General features: G+C 38.5%; 1 protein-coding gene and 1 non-coding gene across 3 annotated transcripts in view; both read left to right on the forward strand.

Annotated features, from left to right (window-relative positions):
- Positions 1–19,606, forward strand: part of CDK6 (cyclin dependent kinase 6) — a 261,405-nt gene that overhangs the window by 42,387 nt on the left and 199,412 nt on the right. The window lies entirely within an intron of this gene.
- Positions 1,381–1,485, forward strand: LOC112867085 (U6 spliceosomal RNA). The gene has a single exon (XR_003224154.1). It is a non-coding gene; the product is annotated as a U6 spliceosomal RNA (small nuclear RNA).

Raw genomic sequence — 19,606 nt, forward strand, 5'->3', positions numbered from 1 at the left:
AGATTGAAGTAAGAGTGGTTTAACATTTTTGTTGTCATTATACAAAGGAACTATGAGTGTGCTCCTAGATGCAAAGGAGAGATTGGAGAAGAATGATAGGGGGTAATAATTGATGATGTGAGGACTTAACAGAGTGTGGAGGGCACATTTGTTGGGGGACATCTCTCCTTGGATAGAAGGATACTTTCCTGTGAAACACGAGGGATGGAAGACCCATGGATGAGGCAAATGGCTTTGATTTTCTTCTATTACAAGAAAAGACCATATGCAGATAGCAGGGAGAAATTGGGAGTCCTAGGTGAAAGCTGAAGGAAGTATCTAGAATTAGGTAGAGAGGGTGGAGGAAGAAGAGCCACGTGTCGAAGACCAGGAAGTGGAGCAATTGTCTGTCCTAAGAGAGACCTGAACAAGTAGAAGAATCTTTTTTTTTTTTTTTTTTTAAGTTTATTTATTTTGAAAGGGAGAGAGAGCACTAGCAGGGGAAGGGTAGAGAGAGAGCGAGAGGGAAAGAACGATCCCAAGCAGGCTCCACACTGACAGTGCAAAGCCCTACACGGGGCTCGAACTTACCATGAGATCATGACCTGAGCCAAGATCAAGAGTTGGACACTTAAATTGAGCCACCCAGACGCCCTCCCCACCTCTTTTTTTTTTTTTTTTTAAGTTTATGAACAAGTAGAAGAATCTAAAGTGATCAATACCCTTAGAGTCCCTTAGCCACAGAGAGAGTGTCCCTCATTCATCAATAAATTAAGGCTTTGTAATGTGCTAAAGGCATGCATAAGAAGCCTTATGCTTTAAAAAAAATTGTTCTTCGGGCGCCTGGGTGGCTCAGTCGGTTAAGCGTCCGACTTCAGCTCAGGCAGGTCACGATCTCGCGGTCCGTGAGTTCGAGCCTCGCGTCGGGCTCTGGGCTGATGGCTCAGAGCCTGGAGCCTGCTTCTGATTCTGTGTCTCCCTCTCTCTCTGCCCCTCCCCCGTTCATGCTCTGTCTCTCTCTGTCTCAAAAATAAATAAACGTTAAAAAAAATTAAAAAAAAAATTGTTCTTGTAAATGAAATAAAAATGAAATGACTTATTCTTAAGAATTTTTATATTAATCATCATCTCACAACTAAGATTCTTAAGGATAAGTCATATTCATCATCATCATCTCACAACTGACTGAACCCCTAGTTTTAAAAGCTGTACATATATATATATATGTATGTATACACACACACATAATTTTTTGGCATGTACTTAGAGTAGATTATTTAACTTATGTGTAGACACTTGAAACTTGTTAGGGTGATATATTTTTTAAAAAGTATACATAAAAAATATTTTAAAAACCTCTTTATAAAAGAGCTCTTCCATAGCCAATCCGTCCAAATTTATGCTCACTTGAGTAACGCATACACTAAAATTGGAATGATACAAAGAAGATGGACATGACCACCATGCAAGGATGACACACGAATTCGTGAAGTGTTCTGTATTAAAAAATAATTAATATGCTTAACTGGGCTTAGTAAAAGGTGGGTGAGCCTTCCATAAAACAGTTACTATTTGTTGAATTCCTTTTCCATCAAAATGTTAACTTAGAGTTGAAATGCAAAAGGAGATTTGATACAGCATTTTGGCATTTGACATTTTAAAGTAATTTCATTAGATCATCAAGCTGTGAATTATTGAAGACTGTTCTTCTGTAAACAGTTTTTTCCATTATCTTTCTTTGAGTTAGAAACAAGTTGCATGCCATTTGCCTGGCAGAAGATAAATGTATTAAGTGCTAAAATATACAAAAATTTTGGCATTATGTCTTCTCTGCTTTTTATTAATGAATGCTTTTGTTTAGTCTTACATCAGATGACTAGAACAGATTTGTATTTTGAATAGTTAAAGCCAGGAACAAAATTCTCTGTAATCGTGTTGACAAAATTCACTTGAAAAGTCGAATCTCACTTGGGATGAGTCATTTTCAATCTTCTTCCTACCCCAGCATGCCCAAGCAAGGAAGTAGACTCATCAGTTACAGTGGTTCCTCAAGACAGTGAGTCCAGTCATGTGGGGACAATTTTGCTAACTGCCATATCTCCAGTGTTAGTGCATCAGAAGTGTCCAAGAACCTACTGTTGATTAATTGGCTGATTGTCAGTGGAGGGTAAGGAAGAGGTGTTTGACAAGGTCCGCAGGGGATTCTATATTATTTGGTCCTCATCCTCCAGCATTTCCCATCACATGAGGCAATTCATAACTGAAACAATTCAATCTAAACTAAGGCTAAGAATTAGCCTTCTCAAAAGTACTTTATGTGCTTCCCAAAGAGCTGGTTGCTTTAGAGGTTCTAGCAAACCTGTAAATATGTCCTGAGGTATTGTTTTTATTCTAACAGTTTATAAGTTGCATGCATTAGAAGTCAGAATGCAGAAACATTTCTGTTACAGTGTGAAGAAAAAGTATGTCTCAAGGTCAAGGTAACCACTGTTGTCTTTTCAGGAGTCTGTCAGAATGATGGCTGGCTGCCCATAGACAGGGAGCCAATTCTGTGGTGTGGTTGCCATGTTCCAAGATCTGCCTGGCATTAAAGGCTGGAAGCCCAATTTTATTAGTATACCTAGAGGGATTGAGAATCCAGGGATGACAGATTCATGCCAACCTCATAAGAAACCGAAGTTTGAACCAAAATGTTAATTTACTCTTTTCCAGTAAAAGCTGTACTTCTCGAGCGTATTCAGATCTGCCAACCAAGGCATTGCCTTCCCTGCATGCTTATCTGTGAGAAAGCCAGATTATAGTGGGACAGTTTGCACTGTGAGTGTGGAGCCCGTGAAGGGCGTGGGCTGATGATCTTAATGTCTGATGGCCTCAAACCCTGTGCTCAGTGCGTCCATTTTGACTGTAGGGAAGAAATCTGTTTGTCATACAAACTCCCTCCTCACCTGTGACAGGGTCTGAGCCACACTGCCAAATGGGGTCTTTCCAGAGTTTGCTTCTGTAAAGATAAAATCTAGGCTTTTTAAAAAGTGCATTCAGTTGTTTCCTCTGTGCTCTGTTAGTTGCCACCACAGCCCTGTCCCTTAGATTTGAGGTGGTCATAGTCTCTTGGGCCTTTTCTGTTGGCAGTTCACCCTCATCCCTTATGTTTTCATTTTATCCACTTCAGTCTTAGACTTTTTCCTTCATTTTGGTTCAGGGGCTAAAATGGTTTCTGTCCCATGCCCTACTTACCCATCCTTTGTGTCTGTTCATTGAACTAACCTCCCTGACTGAAAACTAACCTCCTACAGATAACTTTTTGGCACATCCTTTAATAGTGGCATTTAAAAAAAGTTTAGTATATAAGTGGAGTATCTTAGAGTTCCCTAGTATTTTATTTACCTCCGTGTTTAACAAATACTAAACTATAAACTGTATGCTTGGATGTTTTAGAATTTTCGCGGATGGTTTTCTTGTGAATATCTAAAGAATAATGTATCTATTTGAGGGGAAAATGTTCTACAGTTTTTCTTTAAGAAACTGATATTCTAATTCTGAAAGGGAAATACACTGTATATCTGAAAAACAAAGAAAAGAGAAGTGAAATATCAAAGAAGGAGGTCAGAAACAATAGAAATACAATAAACAAACCGTATTTACACATTTAGCCACTTGTCAAGTATAATTATCTCTCAAGTTATTCTGTGAGGGTGATTAGAAAGACTAACCAGAGACAGTATAAACTATCGGGTTTATTGTCATTTTAGCCTGTCAGACCAAGTCAGTAAAAACTTTGCCCTCCTAGAACAACTTGTTAGCTACTCATTTCTCTGTTAGTTAAAGGAGGATATGTAGCCACTTTTGCTTCTTGGTTTTACTTTGAACAAAGAAGTATAAGCCAAGAGGGCAGTGATTAAATATCTACATGTCTATAACTTTTTGGAGGTTGTAAGAGTATGTTCGTTCCTGAGGTTCTATTTTTCAAAACTATTGCTCATTACCCAACAAGATGGGAATATTCGAAGTGATATTCTGTTAACAGCCAGGAAGCAACTAGTCAGTGACATTAGCAGAAATGTGCTTATCAGGCTAATACCGAGATCTAACCTTTGTATCTGCTCCTTGCATACACATAATGTAAAAATGTATAAAATTCTGACATTAAGAAAAACTACTTACGTTAACGTACCACGGGTAGTTGTGCTTAGAGAATTGGGCGCCATCACAGACAGGCTTATTGGTGTGTCAAGACTGAGGGTTGGAAGAAACAGAGAAATCAACTGTCTGCTGGAGCACAACTTAATTATCTTCTGTTGCTTTGTTGGGGCTCTGAATCCAGATTGGGGTAGGGCTTATCTAGGATGTGATTGAAGATGTAAAGTTGTTTGTTTCAGGAAGCTCTCTTTTTGTAGTTCCTTGGAAATTTCTCAAAATGTTGGAAGAGTGAAACATGTCGTCATGTTAAAACATTTTGTGACTAGTTTTGGCCTAAATGTACTTTTGTACTGGCAAGATACATGGGGGATTTAGGCTTTACTCTGATAGCTAAATGAACTCAAATATATGCTGAATGTAAATTGCTTTGATGGCGATTGGATCACACATTCGTAGATTCTGTACTTTGTTTTTCCTTTCATGAGCAAGACCTTCCTTGGAGTTAAGGGTAGAGTTAAGTTAAAGAGTAGCAAATTATTTCCCTCTTTGGAAATAAGCAAAATCACCCTCTGATAATAAAATATTTCTTTAACATGTCAAAATAGTTACCGAGGAAAGAAAGCATGAGTGGGGAAATGGGGATAACTCATTTAGTGGCTTGCTGTTTAGGAAATGAAATATGTTTAATAAAAGTGCAATTGCCTTATACTGTGTGACTTGAAAATAATGAGACAAAGAAAAAAATGAAAAGCACCATACTAGAACTTATATGACCAAATAAATCTTATCCCACGGGATGCAGTCCGGTTTTCTAGCTCTCCTCTAATTGAGCAAAACATTTTCAGACTCTTTCGGAATTGTCTTGAGAACTGTTTCATGAGCCAAACCCTAAAATCAACATCTTTACTTTATTATCACACCTCTTTTTGGACCCAAAAGAATATTACTCAGCCTGATCCCCCACTTAATTTATCAGAATTGGCTCAGGCTATTTCCAAAAATACAGTGTGCTCTTTTATAGGACAATTGAATATTTGTATTCATTTATTTCTTCATTCGGTGATGGAGGCCTAGTGCCTCCAGTGCATCAAGTATGTTTAGGTAAGGTATAGGGGTCTAGCTCTGGGGGCAGCAGGGAGACCAGTGAGGATCACAGAAGATGCACACCGCTGAGCAGTCTTTGCAGATGAGCAGGAGGTCACCGGATGGACAGAGAAGAGAAGAGCTTTCTAGACAGAGGTATCCGCGTGTGTTGAGGCATGGAGCAAACGCCACGCGCATTTCAGGAACTACATGTGTTTCAGGATGGATAGAATCTATTTAAAAGATGAGAACAGATTGGTAATAAGGGGCGAGATTGTGAGGATCCTAGTAAGCCATGGAATGGAGGATACAGTGGTTAAGAGTGAAGGTTCTCTCTCTCTTTTTTTTAATGTTTATTTATTTTTGAGAGAGACAGAGAGAGTGTGTGTGTATGAATGGGGAAGGGGCAGAGAGAGAGGAGGACAGAGAATCCAAAGCGGGCTCTGTGCTGACATCAGACAGTGCGATGCCAGGCTCGAACTCATGAACTGCAAGATCATGACCTGAGCTGAAGTCGGGCGCTTAACCAGCTGAGCCACCCAGGCACCCCAAGAGTGAGGGTTCTCTTGCCTGACTATCTGAGTTCAAATTCTGGCTCCTTCATTTATAAGTGTTGTGACACTGGGTGATCTCCGAATCTTCCAGCCTTAGTTCTTTTCATCTGTAAAAGAGATGATGATGCCTACATTATAGGGTTAAGAGGTTTAAATACATAGATGCAGATAAAGTTCTCAGTACCATGCCTGGCACAGGGTAAGCGCTCAATAAACATTAGGTGTTTGTACTGCTACTTTGTCCTGTTGGCAAGAAACAATAATGGAAGTATTTTAAAAAACAAAATATATGTATACTTTATTGCCTTGTGTAGCATTGACCACTCCTCTCTTCTTGAAACAGTCTCTTTCCTTGTTTTTTCTTTTCTTTTTTTAAAATTTTTTATTTTTTTATTTTACAGAGAGAGAGAGAGAAAAAAGAGCGAGGGGCAGAGCGATAGAGACAATCCCAAGTATGCTCCAAGTTCAGTGTGGAGCCCGATGTGGGGCTCGATCCCATGACGCTGAGATCGTGACCTGAGTCTGACATTCAGCTGACTGAGCCACTCAGGCGCCCCTGCTTTTTCTTTTTCAAATAGCTTTTTGACACATAATTGACATGTCGTAAAGTTTACCCATTTGAAGTGGGTGATTAAAAGATTTTAGTGTATTCGCAGGGTTGTGTAACCATCACCATAATCTAATTTTAGAATGTTTTCATTCCCCCTTATAGAAACTCCACCCCCGTTAGCAGTCAGTCCCCATTTTCCTCCACCCCCTGCTACTTAACTGCTCACCCTAAGCAACCTCCAGTCTACTTTCTGTTTTTATCGATTTGCCGATTCTAGCCATTTCATATGAATGGAATCTATTCAATATGTAGTCTTTTATGACTGGCTTCTTTCACTTAGTGTAATGTTTTCAAGAGTCATCCACATTGTAGGGTGTATCAGTCCTTCATTCTTTTTTTGTGGCTGAATGATATGCTACTGTATCTACATGACATTTTATTTATTCGTTCATCAGCTGGTAGACGTTGGGTTGTTTCCACTTGTTGGCTATTATGAATAATGGAGCTGTGAACATTCCTGGTCAAGTTTATGTGTGGACATAAGTTTTCGTTTCTCTTAGGTGTATATCAAGAAGTAGAATTGCTGGATCGTACAGTAACTCTATACCTAACAGTTGGAGGAACTACCCAACTGTTTTCCAGAGTGGCCACACCTAATTACATCCCTACCATAACAATATATGAAGGTTCCACTTTTTCTGCATTTTTGCAAATATTTGTTATTTATTGCCTTTTTAATTTTAGCGGTCTTGGTGTATATGAAGTGGTATCTCATGGTTTTGCTTTGCATTTCTCTAGTGACTAATGATGTGAACATCTCCTGTGTTTATTGGCCCTTATTATATCTTTAGAGAAATGTCTATTCAAATCCTTTGCCTGTTTTTATTTTACTTTATTTACTTTATTTTATTTTATTTTCAGCTTTATTGGGGTGTATTTGGCAACCTCTGCCCATTTTTAAATTAGGTTGTCTTTTTATTATTGATTATTTTATTGTTGATTACTGATCAGTATAATAATATTATTGTATATATTTATATATTCTGACTGCAAGTCTTTTATCAGATATATGATTTAAAGATAGTTTGTCCCATTCTTTGGGTTGTCTTTTCATTTTATTTTTATAAAATTTACTTATTTTGAGAGAGAGAGAGCACACAAAAGCAGGGGTGTGAGAGAAAGGGAGAGAGGGAGAGAGAATCCCAACCAGGCCCCGCACCGCCCACATACAGCTCAATGTGGGGCTCAGACTCACGAACCTCGAGACCATGATCTGAGCTGAAATCAAGAGCTGGAGGCCCAACCGAGGGAGCCACTCAGGTGCCCCTGTCTTTTCATTTTCTTGATTAAGTCCTTCATAGCACAAATGGCTTTAATTTTGATGAATCCAATTTACTTATTTTTTCTTCTATTGTTTGTCCTTTTGGTGTCATATCTAAGGTATCATTGCTCAACCCAAAGTCCTGAAGATATTCTCTTATGTTGTTTTTTTAAAGAGTTTTAGCCCTGCAGTTTGATTTGTGATCCATTTTGAGTTAATTTTTGTTTATGTTGTGAGGTAAGGGTCCAACTTTAGTGTTTTGTGTGTCAATATCCAGATATTCTGGCATGATTCATTGAAAAGTCTGGCCTTTCCCCATTGAATGGTCTTGTCAAACTTGTTGACAATCAGTTGAGCATAAATATGAGAGTTAATTTCTGGACCGTCAAGTCTATTCTGTTGATCTGTATATTTATCTTTATGCCAGTACCACACTGTCTTGAGTATTATAGCGTATAGTAAGTTTTAAAATCAAGAAGTCCCCCAACTTTTTCTTTTTCACGATTATTTTGGGTGTTTGGGCCGCTTGCATTTCTGTGTGGATTTCGGGATGATTTTGTCAATTTCTGCTAAAAGCTTGGCGTTTTGCTATGGATTGCATTGAAGCTATCGATCAGTTTTGGGAGTACTGCTTCTTAACAGTTTCAAGGCCCTCTCATCTATGAATACGGATGTCTTTCCATTTTTGTAGATCTTCTTTAATATCTTTTAACATTGTTTTGTAGTTTTTAGCGTACAATGAACTTTTTTTCTTAAGTTTGTTCCTAAGTATTTTGTTGTTTTTGATGCTATTGTAAGTGGAACTATTTCCTTAATTCCCTTGTTTTTTGTGATGTAATTTTGTCAGCTGTTTTCTTGCCCATCTGATTCATTCAGGGATGCTGTTCTTGTTGCATGTTATAGCCCCTAAGATTCTGTCTCCTCTTTATGCTGATAATTTTTCAAAATATTACTTGACCTGTGTCCAGAACTCCAACTATGTGTTTACAGTTGTTCACTGGACATTACCACCTGAGTGTCACAAACATCCAGTTCATCTCTTCTGGAATGAACTCATTAATTACTCCTCATATCTTCTGTTTTTTTCTTCTACTGTTTGGAAATAATACCACTATCTACCATGTTGCCTAAACCAGCACTCTGAAAATCATTCTAATCTTCTTCCCTTCTTTCAACTTGAACATCCTGGTTGATCAACAAATCCTTTGGATTCTACTCCTAGATATTACTATGGGAGTATAAATTGGTGCATTCCTCTGTGAAACCACTTGAATCCAGAGCTTTTTAAAAATATATATTTTTTGATTCAGGAAAATATTTAACTTTTGATTTTTTGCAATGTCCCAGGATTTTATCATAGGGTAATGAGCCAACATTATAAGAATAGGGTAATGGTTTAATAAATTATGTAAATTTAGTGCATCTTAAAAATGGTTTTATCATATATGTACACATATATAGAGACTTGTGAAAGCGTTTGATACATTGTCAGATTTTTAAATTGCAAAATATTTATGTAAATTATGATCCTCTTGGGTTTTTTTTGGTTTTTTTTTTAAAGAAAGAAAATTTTAATTTTTAACTTTTTAAGAGTGAGAGAGCACGAGCAGAGGAGGGGCAGAGGGAGAGGAAGAGAGAGAATCTTAAGCAGGCTCCATGCCAAGCACAGAGCCCAACACGGGACTTGATCTAACAACCATAAAATCATGACCTGAGCTGAAATCGAGAGTCGGACGCTTAACTGACTGAGCCACCCGGACACCCCTATGATTCTCTTTTGGTTTAACAAAATAGAAGATAAGTTCCAAGAGAGCAGGGATCTTGTCTGATTGACATTGATACCCCCCGAAGAGTGTAGGAGCTCAGTAAATATCTGTTGGTTGTACTGGTCTCTCTCTTTACTGTTCCACTTGCTTTAATATATCTGTATTTCTTACCTAGGCTCTTGCAAACACTTTGAACTTGGTTTCCTCACCTCCAGTTTTATTCCCCTACAGTCCAACCTCTCTTCTGCAGTCAGAATGGTATTTCCAGGTGGTAAATCTGGCCATAGCCTCGCCTACTGGGTCATCATTTGATTCTTCCCAGTGCTCATCAGATAATTTACAGACTTCTTAGCCTGGATTACCAACCCCTCTGTAATTTCACTTCTGTGTACTTTTCCAGCTCTTCTCTTGCCATTTTCCAAGATAATCATCAAGTCATGCCAAACTATCCACAGTTCCCCAAATATGAATTTTCCTGCATACCTACATACCTTTGGACATGCTGTTCCTTCTGCCCGGACCATGCCAAACTTCCTTGGTTTATCTGGCAAATTGCAGATCATCCTTAGAGATTCTGCTCCCCAGCCACTTACCCTCTAGGCACATTTGAGGGCCTCCTCTACAGGGTTTCCATAATTCTGGAACTCTTTTTTTTTTTTTAATTTTATTTTATTAGTTTTCTTTATTTTTGACAGGCAGAGAGAGACAGAGTGCATGTGGGGGAGGGGCAGAGAGAGAGGAGACACAGAGTCGGAAGCAGGCTCCAGGCTCTCAGCTGTCAGCACAGAGCCCGATGTGGGACCCAAACTCACAAACCATGAGATCATGACCTGAGCCAAAGTCGGACACTCAACCAACTGAGCCACCCAGGCGCCCCCATAATTCTGGAACTCTTTTTTAACCCTTAATATATATGAGATAGACATCTCTTTAGGGCTAGAGAGTTAGTGAGGGCAGGGACTATATTCTCCTCTGCCTTCAACTCATCATCTTACTGCTGAACGGATTTCTGCTATATCTCCATTTCAGGGCTTCCCAGCTTTGGTCTGAGGCCTGGTACTAATTTTCTATCATCTGTGATAAAATTAGAAAAAGAAGGGCCCTGTGGTAAATTTTTCAGAAAGCGAAATCTGTTTACATTTTGGGTGTTAAAATGTGCTTTTTCTAATGAAATGATGTTGATAGTGGATGGTAGGGTATATTTAGGTCTTTAGTTGACAACATTCTGTCAGAGCCCAAAATTTGTTGGAAATTTTACAGTTCCCTGAAAACCAAAGGTCTGGGAACACTGCTGTATCTCATGGGGTGGCACCAAGTCCCCAAAGTCAAAAGCCTATGAGTCATCCTTGGCTTCTCCTCCTTCCTCATCCTTCCACCCCCGCCACATTCAGACACTTAGCAAGTCCTGCCAATTCAACCTCCTAAATATTTCTGGAATCTGTACTCTCCTCTCCGTCCTTGCTGCCAATTCCTTAGGACAGGCCCTCTTTATTTTCCCTGTACAACTGCAGCAGTCTCCTGACTGGTGTTCTTGCCACTGTTCCCCTCTTCTCCATGCTCATCAGAATGAGCTACTTAAAAATCAAAAGTAGATATCCATTTACTATGGGATTAGATTTCCTTATGGCATACAAGATTTTCCGCCAGTGGGATTTCTTGCTGTCCTTTGTTCATACTTTCTCCTGGTTTCGAATGCCCTTTCTTTACCACATTCTTGGGTAACTCCTGTCTAAATTGAATTGTCACTTCGTCCACAAACACTTTCCTACAAGTCTGAGTTAGGTGCCCCTCTTTATTGCTCTTAAAGTCCCTTGTATGTATCTCTACCTCAGCATTTCCAGATTAGTCGATATTCATCTTTTTATATCTGCATTCCCGCTAGACTCTGAACAGCTTAAAAAAATGTATTTTATCCCTAGATCTTTCTATACCTAGCACTCAGTACAAAGCTAGAAAATAACAAATATTGAATAAATGTTTGTTGGCTGCATGCATTTGTTTGGTATTATGATCATATGTACACTGTGAAAGGTTTATTGGCCAGAGTGAGGGCTGAGTACAAGAAATCTCTACGAGGCAGAGAACAGGATCCCTCCATAGACATTTAGGCAAGAGTGATGAGTACTTGAACTCAGGAAGTAGCAGTGGGTAGAGAAGTATTTAGGTGGTGCAGTTGCTGGTTGATTAAATGTAAAGGGTCAGGAAAGAACCTAAAATTACTTGAAGGTTTCTGGGATTAGGAAATTGGTTGGATGGTGGTGTGATTCACCAAGGGGGGTGAGCCCTGTTCTAGACACTTTGAAATTGAGATGTTCAGGATATTGGTTGAAGTTGTCCAAAAGGTGACTGGGTATGGGGTTTGGGGAGAGAACTGTTTTGGAGAGATAGATTGTAGATTCTGCAGCCTTTCTTTAGAGTTATATGAAGTCTTTTTTTAAATTTTTTAAAAAATATTTATTTATTTTTGAGACAGACAGAGCGTGAGCGGGGGAGGGGCAGAGAGAGAGGGAGACACAGAATCCAAAGCAGCTCCAGGCTCTGAGCTGTCAGCACAGAGCCTGACGCGGGGCTCGAACTCACAGACCATGAGATCATGACCTGAGCCGAAGTCGGACGCCCAACCGACTGAGCCACCCAGGCGCCCCAAGAGTTATATGAAGTCTTGACCATGAAGGAGATAATTATCATTTGTTGTTGCACAGGTGGTTGGTGGTACATTGGGTAGGAAGAGACAAGATCATGAGATTCTAGATACTGAAGGTACAGATCAAAGAGGAGAAAAAAAGCATATGAAGGTTCTAATTGAAATCCTGGTTGTTTCTTACAGTTCTATCACTCTGGGCAAAATTACTGTTTATCTCAGCTTCTTCGTCTGTAAAATGAGAATAATAGTACCCACTTAATAGAGATATTGAAAGAATTCAGTGAGTTTGCATGTGTAAAGTCCCACGCTTTACTCTAGGGGCTCATAAATGATAGGTCAGAGAGGGGATTCAAGAAAATATTTCTCAGATCATGAAGATAGTTTGAAAACAAAGCATTTCTTAGTGGTGACATTGGGAATTACAATTAACATCTTAAACTTGAAACAGTCTAGTTTGAAATAATACTAACTTAGCTTTTATAGTATTGAAAGCTTTTTTCCTGTACAGCTCTATCCCCTTTTATGCTATGATTGTTATGCACTTCATCTTTATATATTGTATGGCCATTATCATAGATTTATAATTGTTGCCATATGCATTTGTCTTTTCAATCATATTAGAAAAAAAAAAAGTTCCAAACCAAACTACAATATTACTGGTTTTCTTTAGTTTATGTGTGTAGTTAATTACCCTTGCCAGTGTTCTTATTTGATTCATGTGGCTTTGAGTTACTCTCTTGTGCCCTTTCATTTCAACCTGATGGGCTCCCTGTAGCATTTCTTCTAGGGCAGGTCTCCTGGCCACATACTCCTGCAGCTTTTGTTTAGCTGAGCATGCCTGGAGTTTACCTTCATCTTTGAAGCATAGTTTCTCTGGATATAGAATTCTCGTTTAACAGTTTTTCCTTCAGCACTTTACATTTGTCATCCACTGCTTTCTGCCCTCCAGTGTTTGGATGAGACATGGGCTATTAATCCTACTGAGTTTCCTTTGTAGGTGGTGAGTAGCTTATCTCTTGCTGCTTTCCAGATTCCTTTTTTGCTTTTTGAAAGTTCGATTTGTACTGTCTCAGTATGGATTGCCTTGCCTCATGTTTATGTGCCTAGAAAGCACTCAAATAAAGGATCATAATAATAATGCTGAATTAAATTATTGTCATTTCATAATAACAATAATGATCATGAATTATCCATCAGTAGAACACAATCAGTATAGTGTGCTTAAAAAGTAGGGGCGCCTGGGTGGCTTGGTCGGTTAGGCGTCCGACTTCGGCTCAGGTCATGATCTCACGGTCCGTGAGTTCGAGCCCCGCGTCGGGCTCTGTGCTGACCGCTCAGAGCCTGGAGCCTGTTTCCGATTCTGTGTCTCCCTCTCTCTCTGCCCCTCCCCTGTTCATGCTCTGTCTCTCTCTGTCTCAAAAATAAATAAACGTTAAAAAAAAAATTAAAAAGTCAAGAAAATATTCAGTGCATGCTATAGAGAATTCCATTAAAAACTTTAATTAAAAAATTTTTTTTAAGTTTATTTACTTATTTTGAGAGATAGTAAGTATGTGCACAAGCGGGAGAGGGGCAGAGCAGAGAGACAGAATCCTAAGCAGTCTCCATGCCATCAGCACAGAGCCTGATGCGGGGCTTGAATTCAAGAACTGTGAGATCATGACCTGAGCCTAGACCAAGAGTTGGACACTGAACCACTTAACTGACTGTGCCACCCAGGCGCCGCAAAACTTTAGTTTTTAAAAGTAGTGTGAGGGCTTGAGATGGGTAGGAATCAGGTATCGAAAATATTCACTTATGTGGAACACCCAGTCACCTGATAGAATCCCAGTATGAGTTGTTCTTATGGTTCTTTGCAAAAGAAAAATTCTTCTTTGGGGGACATGTAGTTGCAGCTACACTTCCACATTCTTATCTCCTTTAGTTGTTTTTTTTTCAATTTTTTTGAACATTTATTTATTTTTTGAGAGACAGAGACAGAGCATGAGCAGGGGAGGGACAGAGAGAAAGGGAGACACAGAATCTGAAAAAGGCTCCAGGCTCTGAGCTGTCCGCACAGAGCCCGACGCAGGGCTGGAACCCACAAACCATGAGATCATGACCTGAGCCCAAGTCTGACGCTCAACTGACAGAGCCACCCAGGCGCCCGTATTTTTTTTTTAAGCTTTTTTTGTTAAGTTTATTTGTTTTGAGAGAGACAAAGAGAGTGAAAGTGGGGAGGGGAGAAAGAGAGAGAGAGAGAGCGAGAATCCCAAGCAGGCTGCATGCAGTCAGTGCATATACTCTTTTGAAACCTGCATTTTCTTTCATTAATATATTATGAATGTCTTGCTTTCAGTGCCATGAAATATTCACCTTATTATGTGAAATATTCCTAGAACAAAGATCAAACTCTAAAATAAAACTATGTAGGCATACTACATCATAACTTAGTATTCTACATTTTTACATGTGAACAAAACAGCCTAATTTCAGATGCCTGAGTTTGGCAGTTGATAGAGGTAACAGTTCTTTCAACTTTTCCAACTATGTTCTGTTTTTCTTATCTTTTAATATAGTTTCCTGATGGCGTTCTTAAAATATATTTATAGAACCTTTCTGAATTCTTAACACAGTAGTTCTTGGAAATTTTGCTTGAATAGATCTAATTTTAAAAGGTAAGATGTTAGATGTTAATTTTTATAATGACTTTTAAAAAACATGTGTTCGTTATTGTGGTTGCTTATACTTTATTATATTAGAAAGGGCATAGAATTCTTATTCATGAGACCCAGGTATCTTATTTCTTTAGTTAGTTTTGCCATTCTGCATTCTGTTCACCTGTGTCTCCTTATCTATAAGATAAAAGTACAAAGCCAGATAATCTCTAAAGCTCCCCATACTTTCAAAATTCCATAATTCTACCTTGTCTTGTATGGCAAACATTAAAGTAACTTGAAGAATTCGTGAGCTGTCATTGTTTCTCTTATATTTCATGGTAATTCTGTTATTTTTGACCTGACAATTAGCCAGGCATCAGAAAGGTAATTTTATTTTCCCACATTCTTTACGGAGTTACTCCATATTGGAGAAAGATTAAAATCACATACCTTCAGTGAAGCAGTAATGCATACACATTTTTTTTTCCTAGAACAAATTTAAGACTGTAAGTTGTTAACATACTTAATTTTTAAAACTGCGGTTTCAGGATTGAGGATTGGGATTTTCTCAGTAACTCAGGAGCAGATTGAAGAAAAGTATATGAGTGATGGAAGGAAGAAAACTTAAATGAGAAAAGAAGCTTTTATAATTCTTGTTTTTGAAATGGGGATTTTTTTTTCTTATTAAAAACTGTTTAAGTTCTCATTATAGAAAGTCTAGGTAGGCAAATAACAGAAAAAGCAATTCTGTAATCTTATCACCAAGAGATAACACTGTTAGCATCTTGATTCATCTTTTTTATTTTATTTTATTTTGAGAGATTGAGAGAGAGGGAATCCCAAGCAGGCTCCGCACTGTCATTACGGAGCCGGATGTGAGGCTTAAACTCACGAACCAGGAGATCATGACCTGAGCCAAAATCAAGAGTTAGATGCTTAACCGACTGAGCCTCCCAGGTGCCATTCTTGGTTTATCTTTATACCATTTTGTTTATATATATGGAATCATGCTGTACATACTCTTTGAAACCTGCATTTTCTTTTAATAATATATTATGAATGCCTTTCCATGTTCAATAAATATGAATTTGAATCCTCTATCAATTTGTGTATCTGTCTCTCCAGAAAGGTTTTTTTTTTTATTTGTTTGTTTGTTTTACCAATTTGTACTCCCACAGTGATGTGGGTCCATTTCACAAACACTCACAGACACTATGCCATTTTATCTTATAAAAATTTGTTACCCAATTTGAGGGGCTTAAACAGTATATCGCTAATGTTTTCATTTATGTTTCTTTAAGTTATTACCATAGTTTAACATTTTTTCATATGTTTACAGTCATTTATGTTTCCTTAAAAGGAACTAACTTCAGTAGTTGTTTTATTAGATAAGAACCTAATCCTAAGTACCTGAATTAGTGCTGGGATAAATTTACTCACCTCATAAGGATGTGATTATGAAAGATTTTTGGCTTAGGGTGTAGGTAAAGTTTGGTTAGTTTTCTTCTAAGACCCAGCAGACAGTCTTCAGCACAGACAGCTGCCTAGTTTTGGCTGATTCGTCGTTTTTCCTCAAGAGAGGCCCAAAGCTGGAGAACAGGGCTTTTACAGGTCAGAAATGGAGACAGAACTGAATGTTGAAAGTTTTCCAGAATCCAGCACTCTTTCTGACTCAAGCCAGAGCTGTTGACTTTGCTTTCAAAAATATCATTTAACTCTTATATTTTTGAGATCAGAATATCTTTTTCAAGCCCTGTGGGGTGAACTGAAGTGTGTCATTTTTCTAACTAGTTAAGGGGAAGACGTAAGGGGGCCTAGGGAGGATCAGTAGTCTTCAGCTTTATTTTTTCTGTGAATTTTCTGAACATTTTTTTTTCAGCCCAGCATGTAAAGCATATACTGCTATATCCAAGTTTACCAGAGACATTTGTGGATTGGCATTACCACAGCTCCTGCCAGCCAGTGTGTCTCCTTTGCCGTGGAGAGGTCTCTGACCCAAATGCTGCCCTACATACAGAGGCAGGATTGGTTAGGAAATCAGACTCTGGAAGCAGATAGCCTGACTTCGGATCCTGTCTCCACCACTTACTGTAGTGTGCTTTAGGCAAAGTACTAAACCTCTCTCTGGCTATTTCTTTTCTCCTTTTGTTTTTAAGCAATTTTATTGAGATATACTTTACATACCATCAAATTTATCTGTATAAACAATTCGGTGGTTTTTAGTGTATTTACTGAGTTGTGCAACCATCACCATGATCTAATTTTAGACCATTTTATCACCTTAAAAAGAAGCCCAGTACCCATTAGTGGTCATTTTCTATTCCTTTCCACCTCTCCCTGCCCTACCAACTTCCAGCCCCAGGCAGCCACTAATCTACTTGCTGTCCCTATGGATCTGCCTACTCAAGATTTATCCATATCACACCATGTATCTCTACTTCATTCCTTTTTATTATCAAATAATATTCCATTACGTGGATATACCACATTCTGTTTATCCATTCATTAGTTGATGGACACTTCCGTTGTTTCTACTTTAGCTATTATGGATGATGCTGCCGTGAACATTTGTTTATATACATCTGTTTCTTTATTCATAAAATGAGCACCATTTCATAGAGTTGTTGTGAAGACTAAAGAATTCTAAATACGTAGAATTACACAGTAGATAGGGAGCAAACTAACAGTGTTAAGGAATAAATGCAACTTATTAGTGTGTGTCCTCATTTACCACCAGTTACAAGATGTGGCTTACTCAGAGTGCCATGCTTTATTTCCTAGTGATGTCTCTGAGGATCCCCTCTTTTCTTTTACTGCTGACTTTTCCCTGAGTTACAATTCTGAAAACTTTAGTTCATTCAGTAAACATTATTAAACACCTGCTGTGTGTTAGATGCGGTATTGGGTACCATTCTGGGTGTCGTGGAGAATTAAAAGAACAGGATAAACACAAGTGTGGAGAGGCACACAGTTTAAGCCTGTTTTTAGTTTGTGGTCTGCAACCTCTGACCTCCCAGTAGGGTTTAAGACTTGGGGGCCCCTGAACCCCACCTTCACACCAAATGCCACAGTTTTTGAGGTCTCTTAATCCTTTCTCTCTTGTCAGGCCCTTATTTTGACCAGCATATCTATCTGTGTATGTCAGGTGGCTGATTGAAGCCAGGTGGTACATAAGAAAAAGGCTAAAAGTAAGGTAATTGAGTCTTGGGGGAGACCTCAACAGGTAAAAGTGTAGGATCTCATTCCTGCGCTATAGCTGGGGTTGCTGAATGGGGTTTATTCTAATCAATATGTAGTAGTCCCTGATTTTCTCAATTTGCAGGTTTCTTCTTTCTATGGAGTTGACTTTATGGTTTTTTGAACTTACAAAACAACTATTTTGTATTGGAACTGGACTCAGCAGAAGTATCAGCTCAGTATTGTCTAGCTACCCCTGTTTTCTCTTTCTTGATTCTGGGTAGATTGACTCGCATGGTGACTTAAAATACACTTATCGAATATTTGCCTCTGCTACCATTCTCTGCCCTCTAAGAGAACAGATATGTTTTTATGATTTCCTCATTTGTTTTAGCGCTAAAGTAGCGTTTCCTTTTTCCCATAATAGCATATAGTTGGCATAACAGAGTGGTGCTGCTACCTCATTCTCTCTGCCTTTCATTGAGACAAAATGCATTAACAGTTTAAAGAACGGTTGGGTAAGAAGTGCTTGCTGTAGGACTGACTGTGAAAGAAGTTTAAATTCTATTGTTTAATGTCCATTTCAGGAATTCATCTTGAATATGAACACAGTAGTATACAGGCACCCCATATTCCCATTAGGACATCCAGAAAGCTTATTTGGGGCCTAGCTAATAGTATACCAATTTTATGCTGTCATGTGCTATCATATGGTAGTAGTGTGTTTCCATATATACAGGTTTTACTGTTTGCTCTGTTTTAAATATTTACTGTAGTGCAAGTCATATCTTGTAAACTTGCCCAATTTGGGGGATTCCCATTTAGCTTGTAAAACATTTTCTGATTAATGCATGCAAAGATATTAACTCATAGATCCAGATGGCCACACATATATAGATAGACGCTGAAACCAGATTAGTAGAAACTCTGAGGATGAACAGGAAGATGATGAACCACAAAACTTTCTTATGAACACAGTTTATGCTGTAAAGAATCAAGTGATTTCATAAATAAAAGAGGTTGACTTTGCATTCGCTTGTCAGGTTATGGTAGCTTTAAACTTAACAACATGAACACAAAGAGATTTCCCTGCTTTAGAATTACAATTTGACATTTCAGTTGACCCTTGAATAACACGGGTTTGAATACGCACACCTACTTGTATGCAGGTTTTTTTTTCTGATATAGTACTGTAAATGTATCTTCTCTTCCTTATGATTTTTTAAATTACATTTTCTTTAGCTTACTTTATTTTAAAAATACAGTATGTAATACATATAACAGAAAATATGTGTTAATCAGCTGTTTGTGTTCTCAGTGAGGCCTCCGGTGAACAGTAGACTATTGGAAGTTAAGTTTTGGGGGAATCAAAAGTTACACATGGATTTTTGACTGCAGGGAGGTCAGCACCCCTAAAAACTCTGCATTGTGCAAGGGTCCACTTTACTGTGCATGTCCCCTTTTCAGCAATAGGTGGTGGGGTTGCTTAATTGAGGGTTCCAGGAGAACATATCTCTGAGCATTTGGATTCAGCCTTTAAATTAAACTTTGTGTTATTTTTAAATACTTCTCCTTGCCTCCTCATTTCCTCTTACCCCACTGAGTCCTTTCCTGTTTTAGGTTACATATTCCTATTTGTGATGAACTTATCCCTGTGTCTTCTGCCTTTCTCTGCTTTTTCTCCACAAAATGTTTCTGTAGTCAGAGCAGGAGCCTCAAATGGGAATCCTGAAAGGAAGTCGCATGGTTCCTTGGG

Source organism: Puma concolor, chromosome A2 (genome assembly GCF_028749965.1).
Source record: "Puma concolor isolate L17-30 chromosome A2, mPumCon1.1.hap2, whole genome shotgun sequence".
NCBI classification, from domain to species: Eukaryota; Metazoa; Chordata; class Mammalia; order Carnivora; family Felidae; genus Puma; species Puma concolor.